Source organism: Mesoplodon densirostris, chromosome 14, assembly GCF_025265405.1.
Source record: "Mesoplodon densirostris isolate mMesDen1 chromosome 14, mMesDen1 primary haplotype, whole genome shotgun sequence".
Taxonomy (NCBI): Eukaryota; Metazoa; Chordata; class Mammalia; order Artiodactyla; family Ziphiidae; genus Mesoplodon; species Mesoplodon densirostris.
The window spans coordinates 59,748,550-59,765,366 of NC_082674.1; the positions used below are offsets into that span (position 1 = coordinate 59,748,550).

At 45.6% G+C, this 16,817-nt stretch overlaps 1 pseudogene; it reads left to right on the plus strand.

The window, feature by feature from the left end:
• The first annotated feature begins 317 nt into the window (after positions 1 to 317).
• Positions 318 to 1,160, plus strand: LOC132501165 (histone deacetylase complex subunit SAP25-like; annotated as a pseudogene).
• Positions 1,161 to 16,817: the final 15,657 nt, after the last annotated feature.

Consider the following 16,817-nt stretch of genomic DNA (forward strand, 5'->3'; position numbering starts at 1 on the left):
GACTCAGGTATATACATGGAAATATACTGTAAGACACAGGTGTTATTTCAGATCACAAGAGCAAGGATAGGTGTTTTAATCATTAGTCACTTAGGGGAAAAAAAGTTAAATCTTTAACTCACAATTCAACAAAATATGACAAATTCCATCCACATTTAAATGTAAAGCCTGTGAGGTGGGCCGCAACCTGGGCTCGCAGGGGCGCGCAGGGCAGCACGGGCCGCTGAGGGAAGCTGGGCCCGAGTGGGAGCTGGGAGGGGCCTGGCAGGCGGGGCGGGCAGTACAGGGCCGTGCCCTGCCCTCCCCCTGGATGTGGCATGTTGCCCTGGACCCCCCGGAGGTGGGGCGCGGGTGAAGAGCAGATGCCAGGCCTGGGACTCTGGAGAGGAAGCCCTGGGGGAGCCAAGAACACCCCACAGGACAGTCTTCAGCCCAGGTCCCGAAGGCCTTCCTGGACCAGAAAGAGCAGCTGCTGCCTTGTCCGCCCCCAGGCCTGGCTGCCGAGCGGTCCCCGGGAACCCCAGTTCCCCTCTCCCCACAGACAACCTGGGAGGTGGCCCCGTCAAAGATGACCCTGCTGGCATCCTGGGACCCCAACTATGAAGCTCAGGCTGGTGTGGGGACCCAGATGTGGGTCAAGCACCTCCTTCTCAGGCCGGACCTCATGCCATCCCTCATTCTGGCCTCTGTACAAGGCAGCCTCAGGCAGAGGCCTCAGGCCCAGTCTAGCAGCACATCAGAGTGGAGAGCGGGCACCCAGGGATGCAGGGTTCCCAGTGATATGCTGTGAAGACGTCTTTCTTTCTGACCCTCTGCTGCCCTGTGGGCAGCATGCTCCCTTGTACCTGTCTCAGGCCCCTCAGCAGGTGATGGGCTCTCTGAAACTGCTGCTCCCACCCCCAGTAATGTCCCCCTGGGTCCTCCCCATCCCATCCTCTGGCTGCTCCACCGCCTGGCTCAGTGGGCCTGAGCTGAGCGCCCTCACTGGCCTCCTGCAGATGAGCCAGGGGGAGCCAAGATCCAGCTCCCCGGGGGCTCCCATGGCCCCTGCTGGCCCCCCAGACCCTGCCTCTGACCACCCAGGTGCCAGTGGTGGCCAGAGCTGTTCTCACTGCACAGACCCATCTCTCCCACGGGCCCCAGACAACCAAGGTCCATAGCCCCTCCAGGGGCAGAGTGGGCCCTCTACTTCCCCAGGCAGGTTCTGTTGACAATAAAACAGTGTTGGTTTGCAAACAAAAAAGCCTAAAAAAACAGATGAAACAAAGTATTAAGAGAGAATTTATTTAAATCTATAATTCTGTAGCAGAGAAAGGCTCTCTGAGCTTGACACAAAGACAGAAGCGAGGCCAGGCCTAGAGATTCAAACACCAAAGAGTTCTCTCTACCAGGAGACTCCAACAACAATCCCTAGAGGAATTATAACAGTCTCTGCGCCTGACCCCTAACCCCTTTCTTCCTGTATTCCCGATTCTGGTTCATCCTCCACCTGCTCGCTCTGCCATACAGGTCAGCACCCTGTGAGTCACCCCAGACTCCTCTCCCTCCTTCTTCACTCCCCCACTCAAGATCACCACATCTTGGTCACCTCTACTCTGCCTTGAACTGCACAGCTCCATCCTCTCCAGCCTGGCCCTGACTGTGGGCCTCATCTTGCCACCTTGGTACAAGTGCAGGGGCCACCAATGGGCCTCCCTGCGCCCAGTCATGGCCACTCCAGCCCAGTGGTTCGGAAAGCCTAGACAGACTACGTCGATTGCACGGACATTTCAGTTTTACAAATGCTTAAATAATAATAAAAATAATAATAATGCTTAAAACTAAATGGCAAATGACAATCTAGGATAAAATATTTGTAATATAAAAAAGACAAAGAGTTAATAGACTGAATATTCATCAAGTACCCTTATCAATCAGTAAGACAAAAAGAATAAACCACACTAAATAATAATAATAAAATACTGCACAAATAAAATGAAAAAAAAGACTATTCCAATTGAAAACTAAGTACATAATCAAACAATTTGTCAAGAGAATTACCAATGACTAACTGGCCTATAAAAATATAAAAGTCCAAGTGATAAAATAATAATAATAAAGAAAAATAAAGCAGTAACAATGAAACACTATTTTGCTTATCAAATTTGCAATTAAAAATAATAATAATACCTAGTGTTGGGAAGGATGTAGTGAAAGAGACACTCTCATAGGACTGGAGAGCCTAAGTTGATATATCCTTTCTGAAAGGCAACTGGGCAATATGTACCAAAACCGCTGAAAGTGCACATATTCTTTGATCTAACAATTCTACTTAAAGACTATAACCTAAGCATAAAAATAGGTTGTGCACAGTGTCGGTATTATATATCGGCCACCACTGTCAGTAACCTAAAGGGGCAATAACAAGGGATTAGTTAAATCATGGTAGGTACACAGTGAAATACAAGAGATCCATCAGTTTACTGACAAGGAAAACTGTCCACAACTTATCGCTAAGTATAAAAAGCAAGACAAAGAACAGTATGTACCACATGAGCATATGAACCCATTTATGTAATGAAATGTATGTGCTTATACCCATATATGTGCACAGAAAAAAGATCTTAAAGGATGTAACCAAAATAGTAACAATGTATATCTCTGACAAGTGTTAATATGATTCATTTTCTTCTTTATTCTTCATGTTTCCTACTTCTTTTACAAGAAACATGCCAGTGTGATACAGACCTCTCTCCCTTCCATCACCTGGTCCAGAATTCCCATTTGGCTCTGAGGGTCCACATCCCTTATATGTAATATATAGTTGGCCCTCCTTATCTGTGAATTCAACAAGCCAAGGACTGAAAATATTCGAGAAAAAAAAATTCCATAAAGTTCCAAAAAGCAAAACTTGAAATTGCCCCATCGCTAGCAACTATTTACATAGCATTTACACTGTATTTACAACTATTTAAATAGCCTTTACATTGTATTAGTTATTATAAGTACTCTAGAGGTGATTTAAAGTATACTGGAATTCCCTGGTGGTCCAGTGGTTAGGACTCGGCACTTTCACTGCCATGGCCCGGGTTCAATCCCTGGTTGGAGAACTAAGATCCTGCAAGCCTCGTAGCATGGCCAAAAAAAAAAAAAAAAACCGGTATATGGGAGGATGTGCATAACTTATATGCAAATACTATACCATTCTGTACGGGAGACTTGAACATCCATGAATTTTGGTATCTCTAGGGGTGAAGGGGGGGAAGATCCTGGAACCAATCCCCGGATATGGGGGGACAGTTATGTATATTTCTGTGCTACTATGACTTTTCAAACTTAATCTTGTCTCCTCGATTCTCTTGACTGTGGGTATGGTCTGTGTCTTACATTTCTTTTGTGTTCCTCTCAGCAAGTTTCCAGCAAATGGCCCAAGAATGAGTATGTCACTTCTGTGTCGATGCCTCTTAGGCTGCCCAAGCATGGGCTGACTGGCTCCACAGGTGTAGCATCCAAGCCTGGTTCCAGGCCAGGCTTGAGGCTGTGCGTTGTGAGCCACCTGTCAATCTGGTCCTATGAAGATGCCTATTGTTGCTGCTCATTACTGCTGAGTGATGGGGCTGTTTGTTCAAAGCACAGCTTACTACTCCCACACTAAGAGGCAAAGCCAATCCTATGGCCTCCTATAATTAAGTATTTCCTCTGGTGAAAAGTTGGCTTTGATCCAACAGATCCCTTCCCACTTCTTCTGCCATCCTCACCCCATTTACAACTTCCCATCTGTTGGAGGCCTCCTGTGGAGAAGTACCCACTTCATCCAAACTATGGGCCTAGTCAGAACAGCCCTGTGTCCCTGGTGTCCCAAAACTGACTCACCAGCTCCTTCTTGTCCTCCTGGATGATAAAGTTTGCTCTCATGTCTAAGCAAATCTACTATCCAAGCTGCCCAGACTGTAGGCCCAGAGGCTGAAAGAGTCCTAAGAGACCACTGCAGGAGTGACAGGAGGATTTTTTCGTGTAAACTCAACAAGTAAATTTTCATGGTTGTCCATAATCTCTGCCCTCAGTACTCATTTCAGTTAAACCCTCTGAAGAAAAAAATACAAAAGCCACTGGTAATGTCAGAATCAAAGAGAAGGACCAGTTGACTGTTTTGTTTTTTTTTTTTTTTTTCTCTTTGTACAGATATAAACAACCCCTGGTGCTTCCAAGGTCTGGAAGAAGCAGAGAGAGGAGAGAAGTCCTGGAGCACTTGCCATGAGCACTTGTGAGAGGCCAAGCTTAGACTGCTACCCTGGGAACCTTGAACTAGTACTTTACAGCTCTATGCCTCAGTTCCTCATCTGTAAATGGGATGATCACAGTGGAACTTGCCTCATAGACTTCTTTTGAGGATTAAATGAGTTAATGGGTGTAAACCACTTAAAACAGTGGCAAGCTACAGGTGAATAAGTCGTAAGTGTTTGCCCCTGTTAAGAAAAACGGAGAGTGTCATGGTGACAGCCACTTGCTGGGCACTGTCTGCCCTCCTGTAGCCCAGGATTTCTCCCCTCAGCACTACTGACATTTTGGGCTGGATAACTCTTTGTTGTGAGCAGCTGTCCTGTGCATTCATTGTAGGATGTTTAGCAGCATCCTTGGCCTCTCTCTATCCACTAGATACCAGCAGCACACCCCACCGAACCCCCTCACCAAGTTGTGATGACCAAAAACATCCCCAAACGTTGCTACATATCCCATGCTGGTGCGGATGGGGGCAAAATCACCCCACTTTGAGAACCACTGACATAGCGATAAGTTGCGGACGGTTTTGTCTGTAAACTAATGGATCTCTTGTATTTCACTGTGTACCTAACATGATTTAACTAATCCCTTGTTATTTATTGCCTCTTTAGGTTACTGACAGTGGACAGTGCTGGCCAATATATAATTCCGACTCTGTGCACATCCTTATTTATATCCTTACGTTATAGTCTTTAAGTAGAATTGTTAAATCAGGTTGATTCCATTTTCTCCACTGCCATGGAGAAGCCATGCCACATACTCTGACCTCCCACTTCTGTGCAGGTCCGGGGTGGATCCAGGCCTAGAAGCCCCACACTGATGTCCCTTGCAGTTAGATGTAGGAGCTTCAGGTGGGGAAGTAAAGAGTAGCCAACTGTTTCTCTATGTGGCTGCCATTTTCTCTTCTTGCAGATAGAATAGGAAACTGCAATCTGGGCAGTCTCCTAGTTGTTAGGTACCCTCGCCCTTGAGAGACCAACAGGGTACAGAGAGAAAAGGAGTCCAGGGGCTGAATTCTCTGGCAGCTTGTGGCTGTGGCCTTAGTAATAGGGCATAAGCAAGACTCCTGGGAGCACAGTCCAGCCCAGAGAGGAGAAGGCTAGATAGGATTCAGAGCTGAAGCCCTGGCCACCGCAAAGAAAACACCCTTACCTAGTGAGGTCTCTGGGCACAAGAGGTGTGGCCTTTCTCTTCTCAGGAAACAAGTGGGTTCTGTACTTGATTATGAAAAGAAGCACGCTGCTCTCTTCATAAAATAAACTCCTAACCATTTAGCACTATTAAAGTTTAACATGCATTTGTTTTGACCCAGCAGCTACACTGCTTCAAATGTATTCTATGGATATCTCAGCACAGGTACACAGCATATACACAGGGACTGTGGTGTACTAATTTAAAGTTTAGGCTTGGGACCTGATGCCTGATTCAAATTCCAGACCTAGTACTACCACATATGTGACCATGGGAAAGTTACTGACCTCTTTGTGGCTTAGTCCCTTTATTTGTGAAACAGGAGCAATAACAGGGCCTATATCTCATTGGGCTGTTACAAGGGTTATGTGACTTACCATATACTAAGAACAATGTCTGTGATCAATAAATGCTAGCTATTATTATGTTCATTGTGCCCTTAATTGGTAATAGCTAAAAATCTGGAAATTTAGGCCAATCAACTGGTTAAACATATGTGGTACACCATTCTACGGAATACTGGGCATCACTGAAAGAAATAAAGTCAAACTATATCTACTTAAATAATAGGATTTATTTAACAATAAAGGTCAAATTGTTAAATAAAGAATCAAAAGAGTTGCAGATAAGTACCTGTAGTTTGAGATTATTTGTATATAAAAAGAGTTACACAGAAATAGATACAGGTCTTTATCTGCATAGGAAACTTCTAGAACACTCAAAAAGCTGTTAGCAGTAATTATGCCTAGGGAATGGGAATGGATGACTGGAGAACTTCTGCTTTCTCCTTCAATATTGTTAGAATTTCCTACTATGAGCCTGTATTTTTAAAAAAATAATAGTTTTTTAAAAAGAATAAATCTGTATCTACTTCTATGGAAACATTTTCAAGATATATTGTGAAATCTTTTTCACAAGTGGCAAAATATGAATGGTACAAGCAACAGGAAGAAATCTCAGTTCACAAATTCAGGTGAGCAAGAAACCAAACTTTAGTTTCTATAACTCAACTCAATGTTTATGGTGAGTTTCCATCCTGCCAACAGGCAACTTAATTCTAGGTGTGTCTGAACCCTGAGAAGTGCCAGACATGGGACACAGGAAGGGGCTGTGAAGGTGGCTGAGGCCAGGTCTAGCAGCCTCTGCTGCTCTGTGCCACTGTGGGCAGCGAGGAATCTAGGACGAGGCTGCCTGCATCCCTACAGCTTGGTCCCACCATGTGGCCACCGCTCTCTGGGATCTTACTCCTGCCTGCCCAGGTGAGCTGCTTGAAGGCAGGGTGGGACTCCAGAGACCACAGATCTTTCTCCCCTGTATCTCCTGCCCCCAACCAGTCTGGGGGATGGGAAGGCTGCAAAGAGTTGGGCGTCTTGCCACTTCAGGTGAAATCGTTCTTCCATCTTGTTTCTAGTCAAAGTATTCAGACTGTACAAGAGGATCCTTTTCCTTCGATGAGCTATTCTGCAAATGCTGAAGTTTCCCTAAGTGTGTAAGCTTTTGATACACAAAAGCCAGAGACATCTGAAGGTTGATTCCATTTTCTAATCTGGAGAGCTGGTTCAAGACGAAATAAGCTCCATGAATGTGAGAGTGGAAAAGGGGAAAATCCAGGGAGGAAAAAAGAGATAATTTTTCAAATATTATGCAAGCCATACACATGTGTAAAAGCAGAGCAAAAAGTCTGAACATTTCCACCAAATAGTTAAGCAACCAGTACTACCAGTAGTGTAAGCTTTAAGACAGGGGAAGGGGTGGAAGAGGAGCTTTACCTTTTTATTCTATGTATTTCTGAACTGCTTGGATTTTTTAATGATTAAGCTATATTCAGTATTGCTTATATAATCTATTCTTTTAAATAGATAAATACCCATACATTTTTTGCCTCCAGGCTGGAGACGGAAGGTGATGAAGGTCACACTTGTCTGGTCCGCTGGTGGGCAGAACCTTGGGAAGCTATCTTCATGAGCAGTTGGGAGGCCTGTCGGGAAATAACTCTTTCTAAAGGAAGAAGGAAATAGGCACAATGAGCTGATCCAGAGTCAAAAGCTTTGCTCTGTGGAAAGGAGGAGGTAATTCTGAGCCAAGGTGGTAACTGTGATTTAGACATACCTGTGGAGCCAAAGCCAATGGCTCTATAAGGCAATGGGGGCACCAGAAGCCCCATAGCCCTGCTCTGATAGTGGAGCTGGCTGACCTCATGCCAAAATGTCAGTGACTCCTAGCAGGGGCGGGGTGCCTGATGGGTGTGGTAATGTCCAGCAGAACTGATAGCTCCATGGGGTGTGTCAGGGGCAAAAGTTGCAGAGCTGGAGGAGGGGAAAAGATACCTAGGGGTGGGGGTAGGAGGTAGGGGGTTAAACTGCCTAACCTTATCCACCAGCACATGGGAGACACACACCTCGGGGATGCCCAAAATGCTCATGGGGTGAGCGAGTGGGAACTAGGCAGGACCTGGGATCCTGCACTGGCAGGTAGGAGCAAGAGTCAGAGACACACTTGGACGGGCTCTAATGATGTGATAAATGCACACAAGTCCAGCTGTGTGCACAGGTAGGCAGCACAGGAGACGGAGCCACAAAGTCTAGGTGGGAGAGGTCAGAGAAGGTCTCCTGAGTCAGCTGACACTGGTAACTCAGAGAGGATGGGAAGGGTGGAAGACATGAGGAAGTGTGTATGCAAAGGCCAGGAACTGTGACAGAGTGAGCCGGGATTTGGGGGAACTGAAAGCAACCTGGGCTGAATACAGGGGAATAGCAGGTGAAGCCACAAAGGTTGTGTTCCATGGTAAGGAATTTGGACTTTATACTGCAGGCAGTGGTGTAGCTCAAAAGGGCGTTTTAAACAGGGAAATGAGATGATCAAATTAGAGGAAAGCTTTCTCACCACCACACAACAACCACTTCTAGCTAACTCCCACCCAGTTGTGCAGTCTGAGTGTTGCTTCCTTCCGGAAGTGTTCCCTGGCCACCCCTTGGACTTAGCTAACCCTCAGTTAAGGCTTCTAGGGGTTCCCAAGCACCGCCCCCATTTCTCTCTATCACACTGTGTCGGCCAGGGACTGTTGTCTGTTGTGGTCTGTGTTGTATCCCCAGCACCCTGCACAGTGCCTGGCATAGTAAGCACACAATATGTATTTATTTAATGGAAAAAACCCCCAAAACCTGTGAGAAGGTATCTTGAGATTTCCAGCCTGAGCTGTAAAGTATAGGTTGGAAAGGGAGGACAGGGGACCAGGGAGAGGGTTCTTGCAATAGTTTGAGTGAGAAATGATGAGGGCCCGGTCCTAGGCAGTGGTGGCGGAACTGGAGAGCAGGGAGTGCTTGGGAAAATAGTTAGGGGGCAGAACTGATAGGCCTGGGTGATTAGATGATGGAAGTAAGGGGGCCAGATAAGGGGAGTTCCTGGGCTTCTGGCTTAACTAGTTAGGTGGATGAAGGATGAACCAGGACTGGCTATGTGTGGAGGAAGATGATGCAATCAGTTTAGACATGTTGACCGTGACATGCCTATAGGGCATACAGGTGGAGAGGTACCAGGGGCAGCTTAAATCACAGAACTGGAGCCTGGGACAGATATCTGGACTAAAGATAGAGATTTGGAAGCTGTCAGCCTGCGGGTGATGGTTAAAGACCAGGGAGGGGATAAGATCACCCAAGGAGTGAAGGAGCAGGTGAAACAAGGAGGACACCCACCTATAAGAAGTGGGCTGGGCTTCTCTGGTGGCGCAGTGCTTGAGAGTCCACCTGCTGATGCAGGGGACACGGGTTCGTGCCCCGGTCCAGGAAGATCCCACATGCCACGGAGCTGCTGGGCCTGTGAGCCATGGCTGCTGAGCCTGCGCGTCCGGAGCCTGTGCTCTGCAATGGGAGAGGCCACAACAGGGAGAGGCCCGCGTACCGCAAAAAAAAAAAGAAGTGGGCTGAGGAGGAGCTTTGGAGAGAAAAGAAGACATGAGAGAGGAAGAGAGAAAAGAGAGAAGTAGCACAGTTGCTGGGGGAGAAGGAGCTTCAAGAACTAGCGAACAGGGTCCAACAATGTGGAGAAACTGAGAACCCACCCAGGCCCCTCCTTACAGTTGAGAAAACTGAGGCACAGGTAGGCTGACTGAGGTGTTCGAGCCCACAAGCTATCATTGCCCATGATCACATAGATCAATTATGATCTCTGGACTCCTGGGGGGTCCCGAAGACCCTTCCAGGGTGGTCAGAGAAGTAAAGACTATTTTTATAATAATACCAAGACTTTCTATAGTATTCACTTTGTTAACATTTGCACTAATACAAAAGCAACAGTAGATAAAACTGCTGGGGCCTTAACGCAAATCAACGAAGTCATATTCTTCACCCCCAAGCACTTCTATTTTAACAAAAAGGCCAACTTCATATAAGAATGTCTATAATGGAGCAATAATCATTAATTTTATTAAAACATGACCCTTGAGTGCATATCGTGTTATTAGCCTTGCACAAAGCACTTCTGCTGCACACTGAAGTACTGGATGCATTTACGTTATTGTTTGCATTGAGAGCTAAACTACCTGCTTTTTTTTGTGGAACACCATTTTTATTAGAAAGAACAATTGACAAACTATGATAATTCAGACTTGGGTATTTAGCAGACATGTTCTTGAAAATGAATGAAGTGAACTTGTCAAATCAAGAAAAATGGATAGTATTTTTTGCCAATGATAAAATTTGAGCTGTCAAGTGAAAATCAGGATGAGCTTGACAGCTTCCCAATACCTAGACTTGGTGATGAAATCAGTGATAATATTAACAAATGTGGTATTATGAACTGAACTGTGTCTACATTTGGAAGATCTGCATAAATCACTGAGCCATTATTTTCCAATGACCAATGCATGATGTTACAAAATCAGTCATGAACAAAAGGCCTATTCAAAGTGCAAGACAAACCAATGGAATTTAACACAGCTGAGTATGAGAAATTCATTGATATGGTTTCAGATCTCACATTGCAACTAACCTTTCAGAAACTGACATCTGTCCAGTTTTGGTGACATATCAAAGAAGATATCCACAATTATCTGAAAAGGCTATTAAAGTACTCCTACTGAGCTGGCAAGCCACAACTAAAGGAGCCCTGGAGCCACAACTAAGGAGCCCATGTGCTGCAACTAAGGAGCTGGTGAGCCACAACTAAGGAGCCCACGAGCCACAACTAAGGAGCCCGCCTGTCACAACTAAGACCTGGTGCAACCAAATAAATAATAAAATAAAATATATTTAAAAAGTAAATAAATAAAATACTCCTACTTTTTCCAACTACAAATCTGTATGAAGCCGAATTTTATTTATCTACTCCAACCAAAGCAAGATATCACAACAGACTGAATACAGAAGCAGGTATGAGGAACTTCCCTGGTGGCACAGTGGTTAAGAATCCACCTGCCAATGCAGGGGATATGGGTTCGAACGCTGGTCTGGGATGATCCCGCATGCCGCGGAGCAACTAAGCCCATGCCTCACAACTACTGAGCTCACGTGCCACAACTACTGAAGCCCACGCGCCTACAGCCTGTGCTCCACAACAACAGAAGCCACCACAATGAGAAGCCTGCGCACCCCAACGAAGAGTAGCCCCCGCTCGCTGCAACTAGAGAAAGCTCGTGCACAGCAACGAAGACCCAACGCAGCCAAATAAATAAATAAAATAAATTGTAAAAAAACAAAAAAAACAAAAATATCCTCCCTGCTCCAGACACACCTGGCACCTAACATTTCACCATTAGAGGTCCTTAAAGTAACTCAATAGGTCTCTAGGAAAACAAAAAGACCTCTTGATTCAGGGTAGGGGTGGGGGATTAGTGAGAAGTCACAAAAGAACAAACCAGTGGTAGGCCTTGAATTCCTAGATTAAAGGCTTAGAGGTAGCAATCCAGTGGGAAGAGGAGTGGGGGTGGGGAAGTGGGAGGGTTGAGAGTATCTAAAGCCATTTTTCATAGTGAATGCAGGGTTTTTAATTACACTGAATATTTATTTGGGGCAGCTTTGGCAAGGGATTGATAGAGATCTGGGATGCTAAAGACTCCCCCGTAAACCACCCCTTGACGGTAACACTGCAACAAGAGAAACAATCAGAGCGCCAAGACCTTAGAAACCAAGACACAAGAGTCCTGGACTTGGGGGGTTGGGGGAGAATACCAAATTCAATTCCTTCCCCTCTTAGTCACTCTGCTTGTCAGAGGCAGGCAAACACCCCAAGGCTGAGCTGAGGAATATCCAAGAGGGTCTTGCGTCCTCAGAATTCTCGGCAGGGTCCCCTCCCTTGTGGAGGCCTTGGATGGAAGTGCAGGAGCTGGGGCCAAGAAAGGCAGGAAAAGGGCAGAATAAATTGTGGGCTGACTGTCCAGTCACATGATGAGATCTCACTGCTTCTTGTCACGTAATTTATTTTTCCCTCCTCCTCTGGTCTCTCCCTCTCCTCCTTTCCCCTCCCTTTGCTCTTGATTTGGTTAAAATAGATGCAAACTCTGGTCTTTTCTATTTTTAATACCTAGCCATTACATAATCTACGCTGTAATTGCTGACTTGAAAAACTATTGGCAACAGTAGAAAATCCCCAGAGTTTTAAACAGGAAAAGGATTATTACAGCACAAAAGACTTTGGCAGTTTTACTGACTGGTAAACCGTCTGTAGTCGTCACTTGCCAGTGGAAGTCACGTGGGCCTTGGGAAACACTCTCCCCATCTCAGGGAAAGCAGGCTGGGGGAAGGGATGAACCACAGCTTCATCTGGGAGGAGGATGCTTTGTGTGGCGAGTCAGGGGGTGGGATGGTGTACTGGAGCTCCTGCTGGGCCCAGCCCAGCGCGGGAGGGAGGATGGAGTGAGCTTCAGGATATCCGCCCCCTCTCCTCCCAGGGGCCACTTTTTACTGCGTCTGTTTCTTGCTAGAGAGTCAAGTCTCCAGCATCCCCAACCTCTCCCTCATCGACTTCCTGGGCCTTCCTACAGCCTCCGGCACATTTCTGGGCAAGCCTGAGTGAGGGTGGACTATCTCAGTTAAATAGATCATTTTATATAAAGACAAAGGAGCAAGGAAGACTGCTTGTTAATCACACAGGTCTGACCCACTCCTCTGCAAGGCTTTCCACATATTAAGTCAACAACCACACTATTTAATTCCTCAATAAAATGACCTTATAACAATATAGCACTAGAGGTTTGATTTAACTATCTCATTAAGACAAAAATTCTCTGTATATGTGTTGGGGGTGTGGGTAGTATAGGAGATACAAAGGGGACAGGGACAGCTTTCCCTGATTTTGCCAGTTCTGCCACAATCTTAACCCCAATAATCAAGGAGGGTCAGTCCAATCTGGGTGACTATACGTGACAATTCATTCAATAAATGTTTGCTGAATGCCACACGCTGAACTAGTTGCTGGGGATATAACACTGAGTAAAATCACTGCCCTAGTGGAATTGCCAGGTCAGTGAGGAAGACAGACATTAATCAAAATATTACATAAACATATCATTACTAACTATGATGAAGGGTTAGGGAAAAGTATAGGGCACTAGGGGCATTTAGAACAGGAAGATCTGATAGGGTCTGAGGGTTCCTAGATACCTACAGACTTCAGGGTTCTTTTAATTCAGCACCCTATCTTCCTTCCCGTTCCCCTTCCTCCCTCCCTCCTTACTTCCTGTAGTTAATATTTACTTCAAAAAAAATTACTTTTTACTACAAATAGAACTACCATATGACCCAGCAATCCCACTACTGGGCATATACCCTGAGAAAACCATAATTCAAAAAGAGTCATGTACCCAAATGTTCATTGCAGCTCTATTTACAATAGACTGGAGGTGGAAACGACCTAAGTGTTCATCATCCGATGAATGGATAAAGATGTGGCACATATATGCAATGGAATATTACTCAGCCATAAAAAGAAACGAAATTGAGCTATTTGTAATGAGGTGGAGAGACCTAGAGTCTGTCATACAGAGTGAAGTAAGTCAGAAAGACAAATAACCGTATGCTAACACATATATATGGAATTTAAGAAAAAAAAATGTCATGAAGAACCTAGGGGTAAAACAGGAATAAAGGCACAGACCTACTTGAGAATGGACTTGAGGATATGGGGAGGGGGAAGGGTAAGCTGTGACAAAGCGAGAGAGAGAGGCATGGACATATATACACTACCAAACGTAAGGTAGATAGCTAGTGGGAAGCAGCCACATAGCACAGGGAGATCAGCTCCGTGACCGCCTGGAGGGGTGGGATAGGGAGGGTGGGAGGGAGGGAGACGCAAGAGGGAAGGGATATGGGGACATATGTATATGTATAACTGGTTCACTGTGTTATAAAGCAGAAACTAATACACCATTGTGAAGCAATTATACTCCAATAAAGTTGTAAAAAAATTACTTTTCTTCTATGTAGAGAGGATGATACTAGGTTCTTTATGGTCTCATTTGCTTCACAGAGCAAACTTACAATTTAGTGCTTTAGGACAAAACTGTCTGTTAAGAAAAGCCAAACCACACTTTACAGTGAGAACTATATATAATTCATGATGACCTGAATTAGCACTCAACTGGCTGCAGATGACAAAAATCCAAATCACACTTTCAAAAGGAAAAGAAAAGGGGAAGCCTAGACCCATGTAAGAAAGATATCCAGAGTTAGACTAGCTTAAGGTATGGTTAGATACTGGTGCTCAAAAGATGTCATTTAGTCTCCATCTCTCTCCATCTTGCAGCTCAGCTTTCATCTGTATTGGCTTCAGAACTCCCCCTGGGGCAGCAAGATGGTCACCAGCAGCCTCAGGATTACGTACATTCTACAGGTTTGGCAATCCAGTTGGAAAAGAAATGAGAATTCACTTCTTAACAGTTCCAGTGAAAGTCCAGAGTCCTGACTGGCCTGAATTTCAGACCGTGCCCACGCTAACTGCCATTCTCTGACTGGCACAGTCATGTGTCCCCCATCTAGAACCAAAGGATGGACTTTACTACACCAGAACCTGACCTGAGATTAGGAAGGCGGTGGTCCCTCAGAGTAAATCAAGGTGCTCTTATCTAAGGCGGGAGAATGATGCTGGGCAGTCAAAGTCCACTCATCTCTACTGTCCTCAAAGTTTGGAATTACAGTGGATGTTAAGACTAAACAATAGGTTCTTCCATCAACTGAGTCTTCCTCCTTAAGGAATGAGCAAGAGTGCTTATTTAGGGCTTCCCTGGTGGCGCAGTGGTTGAGAGTCCGCCTGCCAATGCAGGGGACACAGGTTCGTGCCCCGGTCCGGGAAGATCCCACATGCCGAGGAGCGGCTAGGCCTGTGAGCCATGGCCGCTGAGCCTGTGCATCCAGAGCCTGTGCTCCGCAACGGGAGAGGCCACAACAGTGAGAGGCCCGCGTACCTCAAAAAAAAAAAAAAAAAAAAAAAGAGTGCTTATTTAGTGTGGCACTGGGTAGATTTGCCCTGTTCCCAATCCAGCTACACGGAGAACTTGGTGTCTTTAGGGCCCTCACTGGAGCCTTAATATTTGTTTAGGTACTTGCTCAGAGCAGTCTTCAAGTCCCAATACCTCGTGCAAAACTTTTCCTACCTCCCTTCACTCCCTACACAGGGCTGGCGTGGCTGGGGAGGCCACAGCTCTCTGGCTGTAACAAGCGTCCTCAGGGTCTGTGTAAATTACAGGAAAGGAAGAGAACGACAAGCCCTTTGTTGGCAAGTTTTGCTTCCCTTTTGGAATCTAAACTGAAAATGGCTTCCGTTGGGCAGAAACGGGAGTATCGGGACAGTTCCTGGAGCATCCAACAAACAGACCTCCACCAGAAAGACCTTGGGGCGGGGGTGGGGGTGGATCACTGTTAAACAGTCTGTGAGTTACACAGCACTACAGCAATCATATGTTAGCTGCAACCACCCTCACCTTGAGCATGTTACATAAGTGCCTAGATCCCCCTATCCAATAGCCTCTCGCAATTTCTGCAAATTCCCAGCAGCTAATACTCTTAGCAGTCCCTTCTGGCTCTGGCTCCAGCTCCTGCTGGACTTTTGATCTCACTCACATCTCACCTCTTGAAGCTGGTCTCTTCCCTCTGCTCTGAGTTGTCCCAGATATGGGACTTGGTTCCCTTTCTCCATGCTTTACCAGAAAGAAAAATATACACATATACCAACTCCATCAAAACACTATGTGTTCATCAGCCTTTCCTAATGTTATGAAAAGACAGATGGGTTTTATATTACCATGTTGCTTGGCTCCTTCACCCTCTCCAGACACTTCTCTCATTTGGGAGGGGTCTCCCCATCCCTCAGGAAACTAAATTCCCCTCATATTATTCAGAGCAACTTAGCTTTCCATCCCCCTACCTCTGATACCCAACAACCCATAGCTAGAGTCAGCCCACTATGAACCACCTACTCCACGTTCCACTCGGACCAGCACTATGGAACATAAAGAAGTATAAGTTTTGAACTTTCACTCTCTCACCACTACCATTCTGTGGTAGAATGCTTTTTTCCCCTAATATGAATTGTACTACCCTTTTTAGAACAGAACTGGCTGCAGTCAGTTTTGGTTTTAAATAAGTTTCTGTTACATCACTCTATGTGAACTCTCCAGCTCAGAGAAAAGCCTACATTACCAGTCTAAACCAATTCCCATACACCCATATTGGGGTCTACTGACACTGAGAATGTGATTAAGGAACACAGTGCTTCTGTCCCAAAGAAGGACAAAGGGGTTATATGTAAGTCCATGTGCCACCCTGCAATAGAATTCCTACTGTTTCCAGGCTGGAGTTCTGGAGCTTCAAATGCCAGGCAACTAGGCAAAACTAAGGTGTCAGTTTCAAGGGTTCCTTTCACCTCCGTTGGTGGGTGCCTAAAACCAGCTGAGAGGCTTCTCCAAAGGAGAGGTAAGGACACAGGCAAGGAGCAGGCTTCCTCCCAAGATCTAGGGCAGCTCTAATAAGCCTTGCCTTCCTAGGCCACTCAGGTAATTACCTTCCTTTTCTAAGGGGAAGAAGAAAGGCCTCCCTAAGGAGGCCCCTGTCCCTTCCACTGCATCTGAGGCAGGAGGCTGAGAGGCTCTGCAAGGCTGTGTATACCAAAAAGGAGCAAATCCTAGGCAAGAAGAATTCTGAGCTTTGAATTCCTTTGTTCATCACACCAGAAACTGCAACTGTAGGCACCATGGCCCAGTAGCCTTCCTCAGGAATCCTTTTCGTTCCAGGAAGGGAGGGGTAGTGAGAGGTCCCTAAATTCTTCACAGAGGCTAAAATTTATAATACCAGATTAAACAAAGAGAGGAAGAGGTAAGAATGGGAAATAAATCTTCTATCTTATATGAAGAGAAGATAAAACTTGATGTTTTATTTGTT